The sequence below is a fragment of the Triturus cristatus genome, chromosome 5_2 (genome assembly GCF_964204655.1).
Source record: "Triturus cristatus chromosome 5_2, aTriCri1.1, whole genome shotgun sequence".
Classification (NCBI taxonomy): domain Eukaryota; kingdom Metazoa; phylum Chordata; class Amphibia; order Caudata; family Salamandridae; genus Triturus; species Triturus cristatus.
Window position 1 is genome coordinate 576,100,599 of NC_140588.1, and position 20,726 is coordinate 576,121,324.

At 53.5% G+C, this 20,726-nt stretch overlaps 24 non-coding genes across 24 annotated transcripts; 9 read left to right on the top strand and 15 right to left on the bottom strand.

Annotated features, from left to right (window-relative positions):
• Positions 1–738: 738 nt before the first annotated feature.
• TRNAE-CUC (transfer RNA glutamic acid (anticodon CUC)) lies at positions 739–810 on the bottom strand. Its single transcript has one exon. It is a non-coding gene; the product is annotated as a tRNA-Glu (tRNA).
• Positions 811–1,440: 630 nt separating this feature from the next.
• Positions 1,441–1,512, bottom strand: TRNAE-UUC (transfer RNA glutamic acid (anticodon UUC)). Its single transcript has one exon. It is a non-coding gene; the product is annotated as a tRNA-Glu (tRNA).
• Positions 1,513–1,755: 243 nt separating this feature from the next.
• TRNAL-UAA (transfer RNA leucine (anticodon UAA)) lies at positions 1,756–1,838 on the top strand. The gene has a single exon. It is a non-coding gene; the product is annotated as a tRNA-Leu (tRNA).
• A 2,143-nt stretch (positions 1,839–3,981) lies between these two features.
• TRNAL-UAA (transfer RNA leucine (anticodon UAA)) lies at positions 3,982–4,064 on the top strand. Its single transcript has one exon. It is a non-coding gene; the product is annotated as a tRNA-Leu (tRNA).
• Positions 4,065–5,190: 1,126 nt separating this feature from the next.
• On the bottom strand, positions 5,191–5,262 carry TRNAE-CUC (transfer RNA glutamic acid (anticodon CUC)). Its single transcript has one exon. It is a non-coding gene; the product is annotated as a tRNA-Glu (tRNA).
• Positions 5,263–5,892: 630 nt separating this feature from the next.
• On the bottom strand, positions 5,893–5,964 carry TRNAE-UUC (transfer RNA glutamic acid (anticodon UUC)). Its single transcript has one exon. It is a non-coding gene; the product is annotated as a tRNA-Glu (tRNA).
• Positions 5,965–6,207: 243 nt separating this feature from the next.
• TRNAL-UAA (transfer RNA leucine (anticodon UAA)) lies at positions 6,208–6,290 on the top strand. Its single transcript has one exon. It is a non-coding gene; the product is annotated as a tRNA-Leu (tRNA).
• Positions 6,291–7,415: 1,125 nt separating this feature from the next.
• On the bottom strand, positions 7,416–7,487 carry TRNAE-CUC (transfer RNA glutamic acid (anticodon CUC)). The gene has a single exon. It is a non-coding gene; the product is annotated as a tRNA-Glu (tRNA).
• A 630-nt stretch (positions 7,488–8,117) lies between these two features.
• TRNAE-UUC (transfer RNA glutamic acid (anticodon UUC)) lies at positions 8,118–8,189 on the bottom strand. Its single transcript has one exon. It is a non-coding gene; the product is annotated as a tRNA-Glu (tRNA).
• Positions 8,190–8,432: 243 nt separating this feature from the next.
• Positions 8,433–8,515, top strand: TRNAL-UAA (transfer RNA leucine (anticodon UAA)). The gene has a single exon. It is a non-coding gene; the product is annotated as a tRNA-Leu (tRNA).
• A 1,126-nt stretch (positions 8,516–9,641) lies between these two features.
• Positions 9,642–9,713, bottom strand: TRNAE-CUC (transfer RNA glutamic acid (anticodon CUC)). The gene has a single exon. It is a non-coding gene; the product is annotated as a tRNA-Glu (tRNA).
• Positions 9,714–10,343: 630 nt separating this feature from the next.
• TRNAE-UUC (transfer RNA glutamic acid (anticodon UUC)) lies at positions 10,344–10,415 on the bottom strand. Its single transcript has one exon. It is a non-coding gene; the product is annotated as a tRNA-Glu (tRNA).
• Positions 10,416–10,658: 243 nt separating this feature from the next.
• On the top strand, positions 10,659–10,741 carry TRNAL-UAA (transfer RNA leucine (anticodon UAA)). The gene has a single exon. It is a non-coding gene; the product is annotated as a tRNA-Leu (tRNA).
• Positions 10,742–11,867: 1,126 nt separating this feature from the next.
• TRNAE-CUC (transfer RNA glutamic acid (anticodon CUC)) lies at positions 11,868–11,939 on the bottom strand. Its single transcript has one exon. It is a non-coding gene; the product is annotated as a tRNA-Glu (tRNA).
• A 630-nt stretch (positions 11,940–12,569) lies between these two features.
• TRNAE-UUC (transfer RNA glutamic acid (anticodon UUC)) lies at positions 12,570–12,641 on the bottom strand. The gene has a single exon. It is a non-coding gene; the product is annotated as a tRNA-Glu (tRNA).
• A 243-nt stretch (positions 12,642–12,884) lies between these two features.
• TRNAL-UAA (transfer RNA leucine (anticodon UAA)) lies at positions 12,885–12,967 on the top strand. The gene has a single exon. It is a non-coding gene; the product is annotated as a tRNA-Leu (tRNA).
• A 1,828-nt stretch (positions 12,968–14,795) lies between these two features.
• On the bottom strand, positions 14,796–14,867 carry TRNAE-UUC (transfer RNA glutamic acid (anticodon UUC)). Its single transcript has one exon. It is a non-coding gene; the product is annotated as a tRNA-Glu (tRNA).
• Positions 14,868–15,110: 243 nt separating this feature from the next.
• On the top strand, positions 15,111–15,193 carry TRNAL-UAA (transfer RNA leucine (anticodon UAA)). Its single transcript has one exon. It is a non-coding gene; the product is annotated as a tRNA-Leu (tRNA).
• A 1,126-nt stretch (positions 15,194–16,319) lies between these two features.
• On the bottom strand, positions 16,320–16,391 carry TRNAE-CUC (transfer RNA glutamic acid (anticodon CUC)). Its single transcript has one exon. It is a non-coding gene; the product is annotated as a tRNA-Glu (tRNA).
• Positions 16,392–17,021: 630 nt separating this feature from the next.
• On the bottom strand, positions 17,022–17,093 carry TRNAE-UUC (transfer RNA glutamic acid (anticodon UUC)). Its single transcript has one exon. It is a non-coding gene; the product is annotated as a tRNA-Glu (tRNA).
• A 243-nt stretch (positions 17,094–17,336) lies between these two features.
• Positions 17,337–17,419, top strand: TRNAL-UAA (transfer RNA leucine (anticodon UAA)). The gene has a single exon. It is a non-coding gene; the product is annotated as a tRNA-Leu (tRNA).
• A 1,126-nt stretch (positions 17,420–18,545) lies between these two features.
• On the bottom strand, positions 18,546–18,617 carry TRNAE-CUC (transfer RNA glutamic acid (anticodon CUC)). Its single transcript has one exon. It is a non-coding gene; the product is annotated as a tRNA-Glu (tRNA).
• A 630-nt stretch (positions 18,618–19,247) lies between these two features.
• TRNAE-UUC (transfer RNA glutamic acid (anticodon UUC)) lies at positions 19,248–19,319 on the bottom strand. Its single transcript has one exon. It is a non-coding gene; the product is annotated as a tRNA-Glu (tRNA).
• A 243-nt stretch (positions 19,320–19,562) lies between these two features.
• On the top strand, positions 19,563–19,645 carry TRNAL-UAA (transfer RNA leucine (anticodon UAA)). The gene has a single exon. It is a non-coding gene; the product is annotated as a tRNA-Leu (tRNA).
• The last annotated feature ends 1,081 nt before the right edge of the window (positions 19,646–20,726 follow it).

Sequence of the window (20,726 nt, forward strand, 5' to 3'; positions counted from 1 at the left end):
TGCAAAGGCTTGTCCCCAGGCCTCGGGAAAAAATTGAGCAGAGATTCCCGCCTCCGCCTCCGCCTCCTCTTGCCTTCCGAACGGGCTTCCAAACGGGCAATGCCCTGACGGGTCCCCCACGCCCCATCCTGCCCATGCCCACACCCCTGTATATGAGGGTGACCCATGTCCCTCACCCTCCATGCTCGAACGGAAGACACGTGTGTCCTGAGGGGAGCGCCAGACAGGCATTTCTCCGGCCAGGCAGACCCCTGCAGCACCCGTTAGGCTCCAAAGCCTGTACATTCCCAAGATGCCACTGGTCACTATGCAAATCAGACAGCCCTGGCCACACCCTCTCCGCCGCTGGGCTCTGCTGCTTTCGGTACGTGCAGCTCAGCTTTTTCTTACCCTGAACCAGACTTCCGTTTCAGCAAAAAGGTGGGTTGCAGTGGGTCCGGGATGCCATTTGGAGACAAAGCCTGCGGCCCTGTCAAAGATGACTTCCTGCCGCACACCATGTGGTCAGAAGCCTACGAAAAGAAGCGCACCTCGGAATACAGAATCTCACTTCCTCAAGAGCCTTGCACAAGAGATTTTCCTCCCGCCGAGGAAAGCAACTCAAAGGGAACCTTGCGAAAATCAAATTAGGAGCCAGATTGCGGGATGCTAGGCAAACTGTTTGTCAGAAAAGCAAATTCATTTTGAGAAGCCCTGACCTGCGGGAAGGAAAAGCATTCAAGGGCAGAAGAAGGACTGTTCCCTGACCGGGAATCGAACCCGGGCCGCGGCGGTGAGAGCGCCGAATCCTAACCACTAGACCACCAGGGAACCCACAGCCATACAGCAAAAGTTCCTACACTGCTCTCCTAGTGACAAAGCTCATGGGGGCTGAAAGCATATTTTATTCTACAGCGAATATGAATCAGAACTTGAAAAAACACTCATGATTCCACCAGACTGTTTGTCACTTCCAAGCACAGGCCATCCCCTCCCCCGTGCTACTGAACCAACGAATTCCTGTACAATCGGGATCCCCGGGAAATCACAAGAGGGACACCTAGTGGCCGCTGATAGCTCAAAGACAGCTGGTACACCTTCTCACACCTACCTCGTTATTCAGCTTGCTGGAAGAATACATTGCGAATGACCGATTCAAGAGTGCAAGGGAGAAGAGTGCTCCAAAGTAGATGTATACATCGCAGCCGGGTTTTCCAGCAATTTACCTTTCTGATGAGCTGGTACTGCACTTTACGCCCACATAGAGCACCTGACTGGGTGGGGGACTGCGTGCGCATGAAGGTGGCTGAGGGCAATGGGAGCAAAGCAACCTGGGACACAGGGGACCCAGCCCCTTTCCTCTGCTTTCGTCTATAGGTCGGGGTGCCTTTTTAAGGACCTTCGATTAAAAAAAGCTGAGCTGCGTGGACAAATTACGCACGTCTACGTCTTAGAGGGATCTTCCCTGACCGGGAATCGAACCCGGGCCGCGGCGGTGAAAGCGCCGAATCCTAGCCACTAGACCACCAGGGAGGAGATGCTCTTGTGAGCCTGCCTTGCTCACTTCCTTATTGTGACTAAGCTAACTCCACTGTATAGATTGCCCATAAAGTACGAGTGGGGAAAAGTTAGGTGTCACACAGTGTGTTTGTCATAAGCAATTACCTTTATCCTCCTGCAAAAGCCTTTTTACTCTGCAATCACCTCTTGCTGGACAGCCTGCGCTGGAGCAGCCAGCATGAAAAGGGAGCTGAGTAAGGCAGGACCTAGGGTCTCACCAGGGTGGCCGAGTGGTTAAGGCGTTGGACTTAAGATCCAATGGACAGTTGTCCGCATGGGTTCGAGCCCCATCCCTGGTATGGGTTTTCAGCGGGTGTGTAGGAACTTGCAGATGCTTTTGTAAAGCATTTTCCTCTGCCCTCCTCACCCTCCCAGTGCCCTTCCTTAACAGTCCCAATTCACGTCTCAGCTGTGGGGTCTGCTGCTACTCTGCACTTAGCATGGATGTTTGCCAAAGCAATGCAGTGCCACCTACGCAGAGCCCCTGCTTAGAGAAATACACCTCCTATGTCTTTTCCCACTGAAGGGAGCAGGAGGAAGTACTTGCTTCCTGGGGAACATGGGCCTGCCACTGGAATTTGTTAACCCGCCTCTTGCGGATTTCTCCCCTTTCTTTGATTTACACCTGCAGGCTCTCCCTTGCCATCGGAGCAGGATCTGCTGATGCAGGCCCGGCTGGATCAAATGTGCAAAGGCTTGTCCCCAGGCCTCGGGAAAAAATTGAGCAGAGATTCCCGCCTCCGCCTCCGCCTCCTCTTGCCTTCCGAACGGGCTTCCAAACGGGCAATGCCCTGACGGGTCCCCCACGCCCCATCCTGCCCATGCCCACACCCCTGTATATGAGGGTGACCCATGTCCCTCACCCTCCATGCTCGAACGGAAGACACGTGTGTCCTGAGGGGAGCGCCAGACAGGCATTTCTCCGGCCAGGCAGACCCCTGCAGCACCCGTTAGGCTCCAAAGCCTGTACATTCCCAAGATGCCACTGGTCACTATGCAAATCAGACAGCCCTGGCCACACCCTCTCCGCCGCTGGGCTCTGCTGCTTTCGGTACGTGCAGCTCAGCTTTTTCTTACCCTGAACCAGACTTCCGTTTCAGCAAAAAGGTGGGTTGCAGTGGGTCCGGGATGCCATTTGGAGACAAAGCCTGCGGCCCTGTCAAAGATGACTTCCTGCCGCACACCATGTGGTCAGAAGCCTACGAAAAGAAGCGCACCTCGGAATACAGAATCTCACTTCCTCAAGAGCCTTGCACAAGAGATTTTCCTCCCGCCGAGGAAAGCAACTCAAAGGGAACCTTGCGAAAATCAAATTAGGAGCCAGATTGCGGGATGCTAGGCAAACTGTTTGTCAGAAAAGCAAATTCATTTTGAGAAGCCCTGACCTGCGGGAAGGAAAAGCATTCAAGGGCAGAAGAAGGACTGTTCCCTGACCGGGAATCGAACCCGGGCCGCAGCGGTGAGAGCGCCGAATCCTAACCACTAGACCACCAGGGAACCCACAGCCATACAGCAAAAGTTCCTACACTGCTCTCCTAGTGACAAAGCTCATGGGGGCTGAAAGCATATTTTATTCTACAGCGAATATGAATCAGAACTTGAAAAAACACTCATGATTCCACCAGACTGTTTGTCACTTCCAAGCACAGGCCATCCCCTCCCCCGTGCTACTGAACCGACGAATTCCTGTACAATCGGGATCCCCGGGAAATCACAAGAGGGACACCTAGTGGCCGCTGATAGCTCAAAGACAGCTGGTACACCTTCTCACACCTACCTCGTTATTCAGCTTGCTGGAAGAATACATTGCGAATGACCGATTCAAGAGTGCAAGGGAGAAGAGTGCTCCAAAGTAGATGTATACATCGCAGCCGGGTTTTCCAGCAATTTACCTTTCTGATGAGCTGGTACTGCACTTTACGCCCACATAGAGCACCTGACTGGGTGGGGGACTGCGTGCGCATGAAGGTGGCTGAGGGCAATGGGAGCAAAGCAACCTGGGACACAGGGGACCCAGCCCCTTTCCTCTGCTTTCGTCTATAGGTCGGGGTGCCTTTTTAAGGACCTTCGATTAAAAAAAGCTGAGCTGCGTGGACAAATTACGCACGTCTACGTCTTAGAGGGATCTTCCCTGACCGGGAATCGAACCCGGGCCGCGGTGGTGAAAGCGCCGAATCCTAGCCACTAGACCACCAGGGAGGAGATGCTCTTGTGAGCCTGCCTTGCTCACTTCCTTATTGTGACTAAGCTAACTCCACTGTATAGATTGCCCATAAAGTACGAGTGGGGAAAAGTTAGGTGTCACACAGTGTGTTTGTCATAAGCAATTACCTTTATCCTCCTGCAAAAGCCTTTTTACTCTGCAATCACCTCTTGCTGGACAGCCTGCGCTGGAGCAGCCAGCATGAAAAGGGAGCTGAGTAAGGCAGGACCTAGGGTCTCACCAGGGTGGCCGAGTGGTTAAGGCGTTGGACTTAAGATCCAATGGACAGTTGTCCGCATGGGTTCGAGCCCCATCCCTGGTATGGGTTTTCAGCGGGTGTGTAGGAACTTGCAGATGCTTTTGTAAAGCATTTTCCTCTGCCCTCCTCACCCTCCCAGTGCCCTTCCTTAACAGTCCCAATTCACGTCTCAGCTGTGGGGTCTGCTGCTACTCTGCACTTAGCATGGATGTTTGCCAAAGCAATGCAGTGCCACCTACGCAGAGCCCCTGCTTAGAGAAATACACCTCCTATGTCTTTTCCCACTGAAGGGAGCAGGAGGAAGTACTTGCTTCCTGGGGAACATGGGCCTGCCACTGGAATTTGTTAACCCGCCTCTTGCGGATTTCTCCCCTTTCTTTGATTTACACCTGCAGGCTCTCCCTTGCCATCGGAGCAGGATCTGCTGATGCAGGCCCGGCTGGATCAAATGTGCAAAGGCTTGTCCCCAGGCCTCGGGAAAAAATTGAGCAGAGATTCCCGCCTCCGCCTCCGCCTCCTCTTGCCTTCCGAACGGGCTTCCAAACGGGCAATGCCCTGACGGGTCCCCCACGCCCCATCCTGCCCATGCCCACACCCCTGTATATGAGGGTGACCCATGTCCCTCACCCTCCATGCTCGAACGGAAGACACGTGTGTCCTGAGGGGAGCGCCAGACAGGCATTTCTCCGGCCAGGCAGACCCCTGCAGCACCCGTTAGGCTCCAAAGCCTGTACATTCCCAAGATGCCACTGGTCACTATGCAAATCAGACAGCCCTGGCCACACCCTCTCCGCCGCTGGGCTCTGCTGCTTTCGGTACGTGCAGCTCAGCTTTTTCTTACCCTGAACCAGACTTCCGTTTCAGCAAAAAGGTGGGTTGCAGTGGGTCCGGGATGCCATTTGGAGACAAAGCCTGCGGCCCTGTCAAAGATGACTTCCTGCCGCACACCATGTGGTCAGAAGCCTACGAAAAGAAGCGCACCTCGGAATACAGAATCTCACTTCCTCAAGAGCCTTGCACAAGAGATTTTCCTCCCGCCGAGGAAAGCAACTCAAAGGGAACCTTGCGAAAATCAAATTAGGAGCCAGATTGCGGGATGCTAGGCAAACTGTTTGTCAGAAAAGCAAATTCATTTTGAGAAGCCCTGACCTGCGGGAAGGAAAAGAATTCAAGGGCAGAAGAAGGACTGTTCCCTGACCGGGAATCGAACCCGGGCCGCGGCGGTGAGAGCGCCGAATCCTAACCACTAGACCACCAGGGAACCCACAGCCATACAGCAAAAGTTCCTACACTGCTCTCCTAGTGACAAAGCTCATGGGGGCTGAAAGCATATTTTATCCTACAGCGAATATGAATCAGAACTTGAAAAAACACTCATGATTCCACCAGACTGTTTGTCACTTCCAAGCACAGGCCATCCCCTCCCCCGTGCTACTGAACCGACGAATTCCTGTACAATCGGGATCCCCGGGAAATCACAAGAGGGACACCTAGTGGCCGCTGATAGCTCAAAGACAGCTGGTACACCTTCTCACACCTACCTCGTTATTCAGCTTGCTGGAAGAATACATTGCGAATGACCGATTCAAGAGTGCAAGGGAGAAGAGTGCTCCAAAGTAGATGTATACATCGCAGCCGGGTTTTCCAGCAATTTACCTTTCTGATGAGCTGGTACTGCACTTTACGCCCACATAGAGCACCTGACTGGGTGGGGGACTGCGTGCGCATGAAGGTGGCTGAGGGCAATGGGAGCAAAGCAACCTGGGACACAGGGGACCCAGCCCCTTTCCTCTGCTTTCGTCTATAGGTCGGGGTGCCTTTTTAAGGACCTTCGATTAAAAAAAGCTGAGCTGCGTGGACAAATTACGCACGTCTACGTCTTAGAGGGATCTTCCCTGACCGGGAATCGAACCCGGGCCGCGGCGGTGAAAGCGCCGAATCCTAGCCACTAGACCACCAGGGAGGAGATGCTCTTGTGAGCCTGCCTTGCTCACTTCCTTATTGTGACTAAGCTAACTCCACTGTATAGATTGCCCATAAAGTACGAGTGGGGAAAAGTTAGGTGTCACACAGTGTGTTTGTCATAAGCAATTACCTTTATCCTCCTGCAAAAGCCTTTTTACTCTGCAATCACCTCTTGCTGGACAGCCTGCGCTGGAGCAGCCAGCATGAAAAGGGAGCTGAGTAAGGCAGGACCTAGGGTCTCACCAGGGTGGCCGAGTGGTTAAGGCGTTGGACTTAAGATCCAATGGACAGTTGTCCGCATGGGTTCGAGCCCCATCCCTGGTATGGGTTTTCAGCGGGTGTGTAGGAACTTGCAGATGCTTTTGTAAAGCATTTTCCTCTGCCCTCCTCACCCTCCCAGTGCCCTTCCTTAACAGTCCCAATTCACGTCTCAGCTGTGGGGTCTGCTGCTACTCTGCACTTAGCATGGATGTTTGCCAAAGCAATGCAGTGCCACCTACGCAGAGCCCCTGCTTAGAGAAATACACCTCCTATGTCTTTTCCCACTGAAGGGAGCAGGAGGAAGTACTTGCTTCCTGGGGAACATGGGCCTGCCACTGGAATTTGTTAACCCGCCTCTTGCGGATTTCTCCCCTTTCTTTGATTTACACCTGCAGGCTCTCCCTTGCCATCGGAGCAGGATCTGCTGATGCAGGCCCGGCTGGATCAAATGTGCAAAGGCTTGTCCCCAGGCCTCGGGAAAAAATTGAGCAGAGATTCCCGCCTCCGCCTCCGCCTCCTCTTGCCTTCCGAACGGGCTTCCAAACGGGCAATGCCCTGACGGGTCCCCACGCCCCATCCTGCCCATGCCCACACCCCTGTATATGAGGGTGACCCATGTCCCTCACCCTCCATGCTCGAACGGAAGACACGTGTGTCCTGAGGGGAGCGCCAGACAGGCATTTCTCCGGCCAGGCAGACCCCTGCAGCACCCGTTAGGCTCCAAAGCCTGTACATTCCCAAGATGCCACTGGTCACTATGCAAATCAGACAGCCCTGGCCACACCCTCTCCGCCGCTGGGCTCTGCTGCTTTCGGTACGTGCAGCTCAGCTTTTTCTTACCCTGAACCAGACTTCCGTTTCAGCAAAAAGGTGGGTTGCAGTGGGTCCGGGATGCCATTTGGAGACAAAGCCTGCGGCCCTGTCAAAGATGACTTCCTGCCGCACACCATGTGGTCAGAAGCCTACGAAAAGAAGCGCACCTCGGAATACAGAATCTCACTTCCTCAAGAGCCTTGCACAAGAGATTTTCCTCCCGCCGAGGAAAGCAACTCAAAGGGAACCTTGCGAAAATCAAATTAGGAGCCAGATTGCGGGATGCTAGGCAAACTGTTTGTCAGAAAAGCAAATTCATTTTGAGAAGCCCTGACCTGCGGGAAGGAAAAGCATTCAAGGGCAGAAGAAGGACTGTTCCCTGACCGGGAATCGAACCCGGGCCGCGGCGGTGAGAGCGCCGAATCCTAACCACTAGACCACCAGGGAACCCACAGCCATACAGCAAAAGTTCCTACACTGCTCTCCTAGTGACAAAGCTCATGGGGGCTGAAAGCATATTTTATTCTACAGCGAATATGAATCAGAACTTGAAAAAACACTCATGATTCCACCAGACTGTTTGTCACTTCCAAGCACAGGCCATCCCCTCCCCCGTGCTACTGAACCGACGAATTCCTGTACAATCGGGATCCCCGGGAAATCACAAGAGGGACACCTAGTGGCCGCTGATAGCTCAAAGACAGCTGGTACACCTTCTCACACCTACCTCGTTATTCAGCTTGCTGGAAGAATACATTGCGAATGACCGATTCAAGAGTGCAAGGGAGAAGAGTGCTCCAAAGTAGATGTATACATCGCAGCCGGGTTTTCCAGCAATTTACCTTTCTGATGAGCTGGTACTGCACTTTACGCCCACATAGAGCACCTGACTGGGTGGGGGACTGCGTGCGCATGAAGGTGGCTGAGGGCAATGGGAGCAAAGCAACCTGGGACACAGGGGACCCAGCCCCTTTCCTCTGCTTTCGTCTATAGGTCGGGGTGCCTTTTTAAGGACCTTCGATTAAAAAAAGCTGAGCTGCGTGGACAAATTACGCACGTCTACGTCTTAGAGGGATCTTCCCTGACCGGGAATCGAACCCGGGCCGCGGCGGTGAAAGCGCCGAATCCTAGCCACTAGACCACCAGGGAGGAGATGCTCTTGTGAGCCTGCCTTGCTCACTTCCTTATTGTGACTAAGCTAACTCCACTGTATAGATTGCCCATAAAGTACGAGTGGGGAAAAGTTAGGTGTCACACAGTGTGTTTGTCATAAGCAATTACCTTTATCCTCCTGCAAAAGCCTTTTTACTCTGCAATCACCTCTTGCTGGACAGCCTGCGCTGGAGCAGCCAGCATGAAAAGGGAGCTGAGTAAGGCAGGACCTAGGGTCTCACCAGGGTGGCCGAGTGGTTAAGGCGTTGGACTTAAGATCCAATGGACAGTTGTCCGCATGGGTTCGAGCCCCATCCCTGGTATGGGTTTTCAGCGGGTGTGTAGGAACTTGCAGATGCTTTTGTAAAGCATTTTCCTCTGCCCTCCTCACCCTCCCAGTGCCCTTCCTTAACAGTCCCAATTCACGTCTCAGCTGTGGGGTCTGCTGCTACTCTGCACTTAGCATGGATGTTTGCCAAAGCAATGCAGTGCCACCTACGCAGAGCCCCTGCTTAGAGAAATACACCTCCTATGTCTTTTCCCACTGAAGGGAGCAGGAGGAAGTACTTGCTTCCTGGGGAACATGGGCCTGCCACTGGAATTTGTTAACCCGCCTCTTGCGGATTTCTCCCCTTTCTTTGATTTACACCTGCAGGCTCTCCCTTGCCATCGGAGCAGGATCTGCTGATGCAGGCCCGGCTGGATCAAATGTGCAAAGGCTTGTCCCCAGGCCTCGGGAAAAAATTGAGCAGAGATTCCCGCCTCCGCCTCCGCCTCCTCTTGCCTTCCGAACGGGCTTCCAAACGGGCAATGCCCTGACGGGTCCCCCACGCCCCATCCTGCCCATGCCCACACCCCTGTATATGAGGGTGACCCATGTCCCTCACCCTCCATGCTCGAACGGAAGACACGTGTGTCCTGAGGGGAGCGCCAGACAGGCATTTCTCCGGCCAGGCAGACCCCTGCAGCACCCGTTAGGCTCCAAAGCCTGTACATTCCCAAGATGCCACTGGTCACTATGCAAATCAGACAGCCCTGGCCACACCCTCTCCGCCGCTGGGCTCTGCTGCTTTCGGTACGTGCAGCTCAGCTTTTTCTTACCCTGAACCAGACTTCCGTTTCAGCAAAAAGGTGGGTTGCAGTGGGTCCGGGATGCCATTTGGAGACAAAGCCTGCGGCCCTGTCAAAGATGACTTCCTGCCGCACACCATGTGGTCAGAAGCCTACGAAAAGAAGCGCACCTCGGAATACAGAATCTCACTTCCTCAAGAGCCTTGCACAAGAGATTTTCCTCCCACCGAGGAAAGCAACTCAAAGGGAACCTTGCGAAAATCAAATTAGGAGCCAGATTGCGGGATGCTAGGCAAACTGTTTGTCAGAAAAGCAAATTCATTTTGAGAAGCCCTGACCTGCGGGAAGGAAAAGCATTCAAGGGCAGAAGAAGGACTGTTCCCTGACCGGGAATCGAACCCGGGCCGCGGCGGTGAGAGCACCGAATCCTAACCACTAGACCACCAGGGAACCCACAGCCATACAGCAAAAGTTCCTACACTGCTCTCCTAGTGACAAAGCTCATGGGGGCTGAAAGCATATTTTATTCTACAGCGAATATGAATCAGAACTTGAAAAAACACTCATGATTCCACCAGACTGTTTGTCACTTCCAAGCACAGGCCATCCCCTCCCCCGTGCTACTGAACCGACGAATTCCTGTACAATCGGGATCCCCGGGAAATCACAAGAGGGACACCTAGTGGCCGCTGATAGCTCAAAGACAGCTGGTACACCTTCTCACACCTACCTCGTTATTCAGCTTGCTGGAAGAATACATTGCGAATGACCGATTCAAGAGTGCAAGGGAGAAGAGTGCTCCAAAGTAGATGTATACATCGCAGCCGGGTTTTCCAGCAATTTACCTTTCTGATGAGCTGGTACTGCACTTTACGCCCACATAGAGCACCTGACTGGGTGGGGGACTGCGTGCGCATGAAGGTGGCTGAGGGCAATGGGAGCAAAGCAACCTGGGACACAGGGGACCCAGCCCCTTTCCTCTGCTTTCGTCTATAGGTCGGGGTGCCTTTTTAAGGACCTTCGATTAAAAAAAGCTGAGCTGCGTGGACAAATTACGCACGTCTACGTCTTAGAGGGATCTTCCCTGACCGGGAATCGAACCCGGGCCGCGGCGGTGAAAGCGCCGAATCCTAGCCACTAGACCACCAGGGAGGAGATGCTCTTGTGAGCCTGCCTTGCTCACTTCCTTATTGTGACTAAGCTAACTCCACTGTATAGATTGCCCATAAAGTACGAGTGGGGAAAAGTTAGGTGTCACACAGTGTGTTTGTCATAAGCAATTACCTTTATCCTCCTGCAAAAGCCTTTTTACTCTGCAATCACCTCTTGCTGGACAGCCTGCGCTGGAGCAGCCAGCATGAAAAGGGAGCTGAGTAAGGCAGGACCTAGGGTCTCACCAGGGTGGCCGAGTGGTTAAGGCGTTGGACTTAAGATCCAATGGACAGTTGTCCGCATGGGTTCGAGCCCCATCCCTGGTATGGGTTTTCAGCGGGTGTGTAGGAACTTGCAGATGCTTTTGTAAAGCATTTTCCTCTGCCCTCCTCACCCTCCCAGTGCCCTTCCTTAACAGTCCCAATTCACGTCTCAGCTGTGGGGTCTGCTGCTACTCTGCACTTAGCATGGATGTTTGCCAAAGCAATGCAGTGCCACCTACGCAGAGCCCCTGCTTAGAGAAATACACCTCCTATGTCTTTTCCCACTGAAGGGAGCAGGAGGAAGTACTTGCTTCCTGGGGAACATGGGCCTGCCACTGGAATTTGTTAACCCGCCTCTTGCGGATTTCTCCCCTTTCTTTGATTTACACCTGCAGGCTCTCCCTTGCCATCGGAGCAGGATCTGCTGATGCAGGCCCGGCTGGATCAAATGTGCAAAGGCTTGTCCCCAGGCCTCGGGAAAAAATTGAGCAGAGATTCCCGCCTCCGCCTCCGCCTCCTCTTGCCTTCCGAACGGGCTTCCAAACGGGCAATGCCCTGACGGGTCCCCCACGCCCCATCCTGCCCATGCCCACACCCCTGTATATGAGGGTGACCCATGACCCTCACCCTCCATGCTCGAACGGAAGACACGTGTGTCCTGAGGGGAGCGCCAGACAGGCATTTCTCCGGCCAGGCAGACCCCTGCAGCACCCGTTAGGCTCCAAAGCCTGTACATTCCCAAGATGCCACAAGTCACTATGCAAATCAGACAGCCCTGGCCACACCCTCTCCGCCGCTGGGCTCTGCTGCTTTCGGTACGTGCAGCTCAGCTTTTTCTTACCCTGAACCAGACTTCCGTTTCAGCAAAAAGGTGGGTTGCAGTGGGTCCGGGATGCCATTTGGAGACAAAGCCTGCGGCCCTGTCAAAGATGACTTCCTGCCGCACACCATGTGGTCAGAAGCCTACGAAAAGAAGCGCACCTCGGAATACAGAATCTCACTTCCTCAAGAGCCTTGCACAAGAGATTTTCCTCCCGCCGAGGAAAGCAACTCAAAGGGAACCTTGCGAAAATCAAATTAGGAGCCAGATTGCGGGATGCTAGGCAAACTGTTTGTCAGAAAAGCAAATTCATTTTGAGAAGCCCTGACCTGCGGGAAGGAAAAGCATTCAAGGGCAGAAGAAGGACTGTTCCCTGACCGGGAATCGAACCCGGGCCGCGGCGGTGAGAGCGCCGAATCCTAACCACTAGACCACCAGGGAACCCACAGCCATACAGCAAAAGTTCCTACACTGCTCTCCTAGTGACAAAGCTCATGGGGGCTGAAAGCATATTTTATTCTACAGCGAATATGAATCAGAACTTGAAAAAACACTCATGATTCCACCAGACTGTTTGTCACTTCCAAGCACAGGCCATCCCCTCCCCCGTGCTACTGAACCGACGAATTCCTGTACAATCGGGATCCCCGGGAAATCACAAGAGGGACACCTAGTGGCCGCTGATAGCTCAAAGACAGCTGGTACACCTTCTCACACCTACCTCGTTATTCAGCTTGCTGGAAGAATACATTGCGAATGACCGATTCAAGAGTGCAAGGGAGAAGAGTGCTCCAAAGTAGATGTATACATCGCAGCCGGGTTTTCCAGCAATTTACCTTTCTGATGAGCTGGTACTGCACTTTACGCCCACATAGAGCACCTGACTGGGTGGGGGACTGCGTGCGCATGAAGGTGGCTGAGGGCAATGGGAGCAAAGCAACCTGGGACACAGGGGACCCAGCCCCTTTCCTCTGCTTTCGTCTATAGGTCGGGGTGCCTTTTTAAGGACCTTCGATTAAAAAAAGCTGAGCTGCGTGGACAAATTACGCACGTCTACGTCTTAGAGGGATCTTCCCTGACCGGGAATCGAACCCGGGCCGCGGCGGTGAAAGCGCCGAATCCTAGCCACTAGACCACCAGGGAGGAGATGCTCTTGTGAGCCTGCCTTGCTCACTTCCTTATTGTGACTAAGCTAACTCCACTGTATAGATTGCCCATAAAGTACGAGTGGGGAAAAGTTAGGTGTCACACAGTGTGTTTGTCATAAGCAATTACCTTTATCCTCCTGCAAAAGCCTTTTTACTCTGCAATCACCTCTTGCTGGACAGCCTGCGCTGGAGCAGCCAGCATGAAAAGGGAGCTGAGTAAGGCAGGACCTAGGGTCTCACCAGGGTGGCCGAGTGGTTAAGGCGTTGGACTTAAGATCCAATGGACAGTTGTCCGCATGGGTTCGAGCCCCATCCCTGGTATGGGTTTTCAGCGGGTGTGTAGGAACTTGCAGAAGCTTTTGTAAAGCATTTTCCTCTGCCCTCCTCACCCTCCCAGTGCCCTTCCTTAACAGTCCCAATTCACGTCTCAGCTGTGGGGTCTGCTGCTACTCTGCACTTAGCATGGATGTTTGCCAAAGCAATGCAGTGCCACCTACGCAGAGCCCCTGCTTAGAGAAATACATCTCCTATGTCTTTTCCCACTGAAGGGAGCAGGAGGAAGTACTTGCTTCCTGGGGAACATGGGCCTGCCACTGGAATTTGTTAACCCGCCTCTTGCGGATTTCTCCCCTTTCTTTGATTTACACCTGCAGGCTCTCCCTTGCCATCGGAGCAGGATCTGCTGATGCAGGCCCGGCTGGATCAAATGTGCAAAGGCTTGTCCCCAGGCCTCGGGAAAAAATTGAGCAGAGATTCCCGCCTCCGCCTCCGCCTCCTCTTGCCTTCCGAACGGGCTTCCAAACGGGCAATGCCCTGACGGGTCCCCCACGCCCCATCCTGCCCATGCCCATACCCCTGTATATGAGGGTGACCCATGTCCCTCACCCTCCATGCTCGAACGGAAGACACGTGTGTCCTGAGGGGAGCGCCAGACAGGCATTTCTCCGGCCAGGCAGACCCCTGCAGCACCCGTTAGGCTCCAAAGCCTGTACATTCCCAAGATGCCACTGGTCACTATGCAAATCAGACAGCCCTGGCCACACCCTCTCCGCCGCTGGGCTCTGCTGCTTTCGGTACGTGCAGCTCAGCTTTTTCTTACCCTGAACCAGACTTCCGTTTCAGCAAAAAGGTGGGTTGCAGTGGGTCCGGGATGCCATTTGGAGACAAAGCCTGCGGCCCTGTCAAAGATGACTTCCTGCCGCACACCATGTGGTCAGAAGCCTACGAAAAGAAGCGCACCTCGGAATACAGAATCTCACTTCCTCAAGAGCCTTGCACAAGAGATTTTCCTCCCGCCGAGGAAAGCAACTCAAAGGGAACCTTGCGAAAATCAAATTAGGAGCCAGATTGCGGGATGCTAGGCAAACTGTTTGTCAGAAAAGCAAATTCATTTTGAGAAGCCCTGACCTGCGGGAAGGAAAAGCATTCAAGGGCAGAAGAAGGACTGTTCCCTGACCAGGAATCGAACCCGGGCCGCGGCGGTGAGAGCGCCGAATCCTAACCACTAGACCACCAGGGAACCCACAGCCATACAGCAAAAGTTCCTACACTGCTCTCCTAGTGACAAAGCTCATGGGGGCTGAAAGCATATTTTATTCTACAGCGAATATGAATCAGAACTTGAAAAAACACTCATGATTCCACCAGACTGTTTGTCACTTCCAAGCACAGGCCATCCCCTCCCCCGTGCTACTGAACCGACGAATTCCTGTACAATCGGGATCCCCGGGAAATCACAAGAGGGACACCTAGTGGCCGCTGATAGCTCAAAGACAGCTGGTACACCTTCTCACACCTACCTCGTTATTCAGCTTGCTGGAAGAATACATTGCGAATGACCGATTCAAGAGTGCAAGGGAGAAGAGTGCTCCAAAGTAGATGTATACATCGCAGCCGGGTTTTCCAGCAATTTACCTTTCTGATGAGCTGGTACTGCACTTTACGCCCACATAGAGCACCTGACTGGGTGGGGGACTGCGTGCGCATGAAGGTGGCTGAGGGCAATGGGAGCAAAGCAACCTGGGACACAGGGGACCCAGCCCCTTTCCTCTGCTTTCGTCTATAGGTCGGGGTGCCTTTTTAAGGACCTTCGATTAAAAAAAGCTGAGCTGCGTGGACAAATTACGCACGTCTACGTCTTAGAGGGATCTTCCCTGACCGGGAATCGAACCCGGGCCGCGGCGGTGAAAGCGCCGAATCCTAGCCACTAGACCACCAGGGAGGAGATGCTCTTGTGAGCCTGCCTTGCTCACTTCCTTATTGTGACTAAGCTAACTCCACTGTATAGATTGCCCATAAAGTACGAGTGGGGAAAAGTTAGGTGTCACACAGTGTGTTTGTCATAAGCAATTACCTTTATCCTCCTGCAAAAGCCTTTTTACTCTGCAATCACCTCTTGCTGGACAGCCTGCGCTGGAGCAGCCAGCATGAAAAGGGAGCTGAGTAAGGCAGGGCCTAGGGTCTCACCAGGGTGGCCGAGTGGTTAAGGCGTTGGACTTAAGATCCAATGGACAGTTGTCCGCATGGGTTCGAGCCCCATCCCTGGTATGGGTTTTCAGCGGGTGTGTAGGAACTTGCAGATGCTTTTTTAAAGCATTTTCCTCTGCCCTCCTCACCCTCCCAGTGCCCTTCCTTAACAGTCCCAATTCACGTCTCAGCTGTGGGGTCTGCTGCTACTCTGCACTTAGCATGGATGCTTCCCAAAGCAATGCAGTGCCACCTACGCAGAGCCCCTGCTTAGAGAAATACACCTCCTATGTCTTTTCCCACTGAAGGGAGCAGGAGGAAGTACTTGCTTCCTGGGGAACATGGGCCTGCCACTGGAATTTGTTAACCCGCCTCTTGCGGATTTCTCCCCTTTCTTTGATTTACACCTGCAGGCTCTCCCTTGCCATCGGAGCAGGATCTGCTGATGCAGGCCCGGCTGGATCAAATGTGCAAAGGCTTGTCCCCAGGCCTCGGGAAAAAATTGAGCAGAGATTCCCGCCTCCGCCTCCGCCTCCTCTTGCCTTCCGAACGGGCTTCCAAACGGGCAATGCCCTGACGGGTCCCCCACGCCCCATCCTGCCCATGCCCACACCCCTGTATATGAGGGTGACCCATGTCCCTCACCCTCCATGCTCGAACGGAAGACACGTGTGTCCTGAGGGGAGCGCCAGACAGGCATTTCTCCGGCCAGGCAGACCCCTGCAGCACCCGTTAGGCTCCAAAGCCTGTACATTCCCAAGATGCCACTGGTCACTATGCAAATCAGACAGCCCTGGCCACACCCTCTCCGCCGCTGGGCTCTGCTGCTTTCGGTACGTGCAGCTCAGCTTTTTCTTACCCTGAACCAGACTTCCGTTTCAGCAAAAAGGTGGGTTGCAGTGGGTCCGGGATGCCATTTGGAGACAAAGCCTGCGGCCCTGTCAAAGATGACTTCCTGCCGCACACCATGTGGTCAGAAGCCTACGAAAAGAAGCGCACCTCGGAATACAGAATCTCACTTCCTCAAGAGCCTTGCACAAGAGATTTTCCTCCCGCCGAGGAAAGCAACTCAAAGGGAACCTTGCGAAAATCAAATTAGGAGCCAGATTGCGGGATGCTAGGCAAACTGTTTGTCAGAAAAGCAAATTCATTTTGAGAAGCCCTGACCTGCGGGAAGGAAAAGCATTCAAGGGCAGAAGAAGGACTGTTCCCTGACCGGGAATCGAACCCGGGCCGCGGCGGTGAGAGCGCCGAATCCTAACCACTAGACCACCAGGGAACCCACAGCCATACAGCAAAAGTTCCTACACTGCTCTCCTAGTGACAAAGCTCATGGGGGCTGAAAGCATATTTTATTCTACAGCGAATATGAATCAGAACTTGAAAAAACACTCATGATTCCACCAGACTGTTTGTCACTTCCAAGCACAGGCCATCCCCTCCCCCGTGCTACTGAACCGACGAATTCCTGTACAATCGGGATCCCCGGGAAATCACAAGAGGGACACCTAGTGGCCGCTGATAGCTCAAAGACAGCTGGTACACCTTCTCACACCAACCTCGTTATTCAGCTTGCTGGAAGAATACATTGCGAATGACCGATTCAAGAGTGCAAGGGAGAAGAGTGCTCCAAAGTAGATGTATACATCGCAGCCGGGTTTTCCAGCAATTTACCTTTCTGATGAGCTGGTACTGCACTTTACGCCCACATAGAGCACCTGACTGGGTGGGGGACTGCGTGCGCATGAAGGTGGCTGAGGGCAATGGGAGCAAAGCAACCTGGGACACAGGGGACCCAGCCCCTTTCCTCTGCTTTCGTCTATAGGTCGGGGTGCCTTTTTAAGGACCTTCGATTAAAAAAAGCTGAGCTGCGTGGACAAATTACGCACGTCTACGTCTTAGAGGGATCTTCCCTGACCGGGAATCGAACCCGGGCCGCGGCGGTGAAAGCGCCGAATCCTAGCCACTAGACCACCAGGGAGGAAATGCTCTTGTGAGCCTGCCTTGCTCACTTCCTTATTGTGACTAAGCTAACTCCACTGTATAGATTGCCCATAAAGTACGAGTGGGGAAAAGTTAGGTGTCACACAGTGTGTTTGTCATAAGCAATTACCTTTATCCTCCTGCAAAAGCCTTTTTACTCTGCAATCACCTCTTGCTGGACAGCCTGCGCTGGAGCAGCCAGCATGAAAAGGGAGCTGAGTAAGGCAGGACCTAGGGTCTCACCAGGGTGGCCGAGTGGTTAAGGCGTTGGACTTAAGATCCAATGGACAGTTGTCCGCATGGGTTCGAGCCCCATCCCTGGTATGGGTTTTCAGCGGGTGTGTAGGAACTTGCAGATGCTTTTGTAAAGCATTTTCCTCTGCCCTCCTCACCCTCCCAGTGCCCTTCCTTAACAGTCCCAATTCACGTCTCAGCTGTGGGGTCTGCTGCTACTCTGCACTTAGCATGGATGTTTGCCAAAGCAATGCAGTGCCACCTACGCAGAGCCCCTGCTTAGAGAAATACACCTCCTATGTCTTTTCCCACTGAAGGGAGCAGGAGGAAGTACTTGCTTCCTGGGGAACATGGGCCTGCCACTGGAATTTGTTAACCCGCCTCTTGCGGATTTCTCCCCTTTCTTTGATTTACACCTGCAGGCTCTCCCTTGCCATCGGAGCAGGATCTGCTGATGCAGGCCCGGCTGGATCAAATGTGCAAAGGCTTGTCCCCAGGCCTCGGGAAAAAATTGAGCAGAGATTCCCGCCTCCGCCTCCGCCTCCTCTTGCCTTCCGAACGGGCTTCCAAACGGGCAATGCCCTGACGGGTCCCCCACGCCCCATCCTGCCCATGCCCACACCCCTGTATATGAGGGTGACCCATGTCCCTCACCCTCCATGCTCGAACGGAAGACACGTGTGTCCTGAGGGGAGCGCCAGACAGGCATTTCTCCGGCCAGGCAGACCCCTGCAGCACCCGTTAGGCTCCAAAGCCTGTACATTCCCAAGATGCCACTGGTCACTATGCAAATCAGACAGCCCTGGCCACACCCTCTCCGCCGCTGGGCTCTGCTGCTTTCGGTACGTGCAGCTCAGCTTTTTCTTACCCTGAACCAGACTTCCGTTTCAGCAAAAAGGTGGGTTGCAGTGGGTCCGGGATGCCATTTGGAGACAAAGCCTGCGGCCCTGTCAAAGATGACTTCCTGCCGCACACCATGTGGTCAGAAGCCTACGAAAAGAAGCGCACCTCGGAATACAGAATCTCACTTCCTCAAGAGCCTTGCACAAGAGATTTTCCTCCCGCCGAGGAAAGCAACTCAAAGGGAACCTTGCGAAAATCAAATTAGGAGCCAGATTGCGGGATGCTAGGCAAACTGTTTGTCAGAAAAGCAAATTCATTTTGAGAAGCCCTGACCTGCGGGAAGGAAAAGCATTCAAGGGCAGAAGAAGGACTGTTCCCTGACCGGGAATCGAACCCGGGCCGCGGCGGTGAGAGCGCCGAATCCTAACCACTAGACCACCAGGGAACCCACAGCCATACAGCAAAAGTTCCTACACTGCTCTCCTAGTGACAAAGCTCATGGGGGCTGAAAGCATATTTTATTCTACAGCGAATATGAATCAGAACTTGAAAAAACACTCATGATTCCACCAGACTGTTTGTCACTTCCAAGCACAGGCCATCCCCTCCCCCGTGCTACTGAACCGACGAATTCCTGTACAATCGGGATCCCCGGGAAATCACAAGAGGGACACCTAGTGGCCGCTGATAGCTCAAAGACAGCTGGTACACCTTCTCACACCAACCTCGTTATTCAGCTTGCTGGAAGAATACATTGCGAATGACCGATTCAAGAGTGCAAGGGAGAAGAGTGCTCCAAAGTAGATGTATACATCGCAGCCGGGTTTTCCAGCAATTTACCTTTCTGATGAGCTGGTACTGCACTTTACGCCCACATAGAGCACCTGACTGGGTGGGGGACTGCGTGCGCATGAAGGTGGCTGAGGGCAATGGGAGCAAAGCAACCTGGGACACAGGGGACCCAGCCCCTTTCCTCTGCTTTCGTCTATAGGTCGGGGTGCCTTTTTAAGGACCTTCGATTAAAAAAAGCTGAGCTGCGTGGACAAATTACGCACGTCTACGTCTTAGAGGGATCTTCCCTGACCGGGAATCGAACCCGGGCCGCGGCGGTGAAAGCGCCGAATCCTAGCCACTAGACCACCAGGGAGGAGATGCTCTTGTGAGCCTGCCTTGCTCACTTCCTTATTGTGACTAAGCTAACTCCACTGTATAGATTGCCCATAAAGTACGAGTGGGGAAAAGTTAGGTGTCACACAGTGTGTTTGTCATAAGCAATTACCTTTATCCTCCTGCAAAAGCCTTTTTACTCTGCAATCACCTCTTGCTGGACAGCCTGCGCTGGAGCAGCCAGCATGAAAAGGGAGCTGAGTAAGGCAGGACCTAGGGTCTCACCAGGGTGGCCGAGTGGTTAAGGCGTTGGACTTAAGATCCAATGGACAGTTGTCCGCATGGGTTCGAGCCCCATCCCTGGTATGGGTTTTCAGCGGGTGTGTAGGAACTTGCAGATGCTTTTGTAAAGCATTTTCCTCTGCCCTCCTCACCCTCCCAGTGCCCTTCCTTAACAGTCCCAATTCACGTCTCAGCTGTGGGGTCTGCTGCTACTCTGCACTTAGCATGGATGTTTGCCAAAGCAATGCAGTGCCACCTACGCAGAGCCCCTGCTTAGAGAAATACACCTCCTATGTCTTTTCCCACTGAAGGGAGCAGGAGGAAGTACTTGCTTCCTGGGGAACATGGGCCTGCCACTGGAATTTGTTAACCCGCCTCTTGCGGATTTCTCCCCTTTCTTTGATTTACACCTGCAGGCTCTCCCTTGCCATCGGAGCAGGATCTGCTGATGCAGGCCCGGCTGGATCAAATGTGCAAAGGCTTGTCCCCAGGCCTCGGGAAAAAATTGAGCAGAGATTCCCGCCTCCGCCTCCGCCTCCTCTTGCCTTCCGAACGGGCTTCCAAACGGGCAATGCCCTGACGGGTCCCCCACGCCCCATCCTGCCCATGCCCACACCCCTGTATATGAGGGTGACCCATGTCCCTCACCCTCCATGCTCGAACGGAAGACACGTGTGTCCTGAGGGGAGCGCCAGACAGGCATTTCTCCGGCCAGGCAGACCCCTGCAGCACCCGTTAGGCTCCAAAGCCTGTACATTCCCAAGATGCCACTGGTCACTATGCAAATCAGACAGCCCTGGCCACACCCTCTCCGCCGCTGGGCTCTGCTGCTTTCGGTACGTGCAGCTCAGCTTTTTCTTACCCTGAACCAGACTTCCGTTTCAGCAAAAAGGTGGGTTGCAGTGGGTCCGGGATGCCATTTGGAGACAAAGCCTGCGGCCCTGTCAAAGATGACTTCCTGCCGCACACCATGTGGTCAGAAGCCTACGAAAAGAAGCGCACCTCGGAATACAGAATCTCACTTCCTCAAGAGCCTTGCACAAGAGATTTTCCTCCCGCCGAGGAAAGCAACTCAAAGGGAACCTTGCGAAAATCAAATTAGGAGCCAGATTGCGGGATGCTAGGCAAACTGTTTGTCAGAAAAGCAAATTCATTTTGAGAAGCC